Raw genomic sequence first — 2,140 nt, forward strand, 5'->3', positions numbered from 1 at the left:
CCTCTGATTCTGTGTCTTTCCTGCTTTGGTGAATCCAATGAATAGACAACTCTACCAAACTTTTTTTTTTTCCCCAACAGGTCAACTGAAATGCCAGAATTTGAACAAAGGCAACAAGGAAGACAGGGTCAGATGGCCAACACTGTGTCACATGCTCGCACTCAGTAAGGGTTCCCACAGCAACCGTCACTCATGGTAACAGCGAGGCAGCAGAGGACGACACACAGGCTGTCGTAGAAAGCACGGTGCCAAGTGCAGCACACTGAGTTACGGCTATCGTAGGAGTCTCAAATCTCAGCTCTCCAGCAGATGTCTCTGCCAAGGCTGCCTGCATACGGTTAGGGGCCTGTTCTGAGATACGGAACCATCACAGGGCGCTCAGAGGCCTCAGCAGCCCTGTTGGAGGTCCAAAGCGGCCCCAGGGAGAACTTTATTACAGGTGGCTCCCAGGGGGAAGGCGAACCGCCTCCTGCTCAGAAAGTCTGGCCGTGCAGTTTTACAGCCCACTTTGCAGTACTCCTCAACAACGGGTGCGGTGGACTCACACAGACCTGGCTTGTGAGAGCTGACAGGTAAATTTCAAAAAGGTAGCTACGGTGGTGGGGGCGTTCACATCAAACACTACAGATGCGCTTCCCTCCCGCCGCTCACCTCCCTTCACGACCCGGCCAGCCCCCAGCAGTGTCGGCCGGCCGGCCTTTTCCAGCTGGCCAAGGGCCAACAACCCTGAAGCCAAGTAGGGCTCGGTTTTCCTCATGCGCCTTTAAACTCCTACGACTTCCCCCCAAGATATTTCTGTGCTTCTTCCTGGATGTTCTCGAGTGATAAACGCTACCTTGGTGGCGTTCTGCCCCACAGACTGGGGGCTCTCCTCTTTGGTATCTTACTCTTCTCTGGGGAGATATAGCCAGGCTTCATCTGTATTTCTAAATACCCAGCAGATATTTCTAATGGCTTTTAGGATCAGGAGAAAATCAAAAAGTTTTAGAGATTACTGACAGATGGAAATAAGTAAATATTTAGTTCCCAGTGTAACCTTCATTCATTCAGGTAGGTAGCATTTTTTATTTCCCTAATTTACTTTAACCTTCACCCAAAGATGAATGATACCCTGCTTTGTCATAATTTTTTGATGACATGTGTTGCAATATATGACGTTATCCAGGCCACCTCTGAACCCAAAATCCAAAGCACTATTGAGAGTGGAAACTTAGATGATGGCCGGTGAAACTCCATCATAGAAAACTTAAGAAACTAGTTACACTGCGCTACAGTCCTGTGACATATGGAGGCACCAGTAGGTTTGCTTCTGATCCTCTCAGAAAACTACTGAATTTGTATGTCAAGAATTTTTTAGCAGGCTCCTAGGCCACTTGGTTGAAACTATAGGCTGGGCCAGTCTTAGAAATAGAAAGTAGACTAGTGGTTGCCAGGGCAGCCACCTATCAGAGAAAAGGGGAATTATTCAATGGATACAAAGTTTCAGTTTTGCAAGATGGACAAGTTCTACAGATCTGCTGCACAAGGTACACAGGGTTAAGCACATGGTACTATACCTTAAAAATGACTACTATCTGGGGCTAGCAGGTAGTGGGGTGTCAAGGCGCTGGATCACTACACGGCTGACCATGGTTTGGGTGCCAGACCTTGTGGCTTGTAAATCACAAGGGGGTGGGGGGGGTATGTGTACATGTGTGCCCAAAATCCAAGGAGGAAAATGGAGAAGGGATTGCAGCATGGCCATTCCTCTGGGGGTGGTGATTTCTCACTTTTTCTCTCTTTCTGTCTGTCTCTGGTGAGCACATGCACCCTAAGGCAAAAACCTTTCTTTTAAAAAAAGATTAATATGGTAAATTTTGATTTTTTAAAACCATATTACAATAAATAAATAAATACAGATAGGATTACCCCTTAGGCCTCATCAAATCCCTAGCATTGAGGTCAGCTCATACTAGACCCTTAATAAATGCTTGTGAATTGAATCAAAAGCAGTGCAATTAGGGGACCAGCAGTTAGTGTAATGGCTACGTCGCTGGATTCCCACGTAGTCGACCGCGGTTTGAGTGTGTGTGCGTGCCCAAGATCCCGAGAGGAGAATGGAGGAGGAGGGATTGTGGTGTGGCCATCTCCCCGGGGGGGG

At 47.6% G+C, this 2,140-nt stretch overlaps 1 protein-coding gene and 1 long non-coding RNA gene across 2 annotated transcripts in view; one reads left to right on the forward strand and one right to left on the reverse strand.

Annotated features, from left to right (window-relative positions):
* ARMH3 (armadillo like helical domain containing 3) overlaps positions 1–2,140 on the reverse strand; it is a 270,864-nt gene that overhangs the window by 31,640 nt on the left and 237,084 nt on the right. The gene's annotated exons all lie outside the window — the stretch shown is intronic.
* Positions 1–2,140, forward strand: part of LOC102491719 (uncharacterized) — a 27,040-nt gene that overhangs the window by 1,332 nt on the left and 23,568 nt on the right. Inside the window, exon 2 of the long non-coding RNA XR_337094.2 lies at positions 81–572. This is a non-coding gene — a long non-coding RNA (uncharacterized LOC102491719). The remainder of the gene's footprint in view (positions 1–80; positions 573–2,140) is intronic.

This window comes from Tupaia chinensis, unplaced genomic scaffold, assembly GCF_000334495.1.
Source record: "Tupaia chinensis unplaced genomic scaffold, TupChi_1.0 Scaffold144255_1, whole genome shotgun sequence".
Taxonomy (NCBI): Eukaryota; Metazoa; Chordata; class Mammalia; order Scandentia; family Tupaiidae; genus Tupaia; species Tupaia belangeri.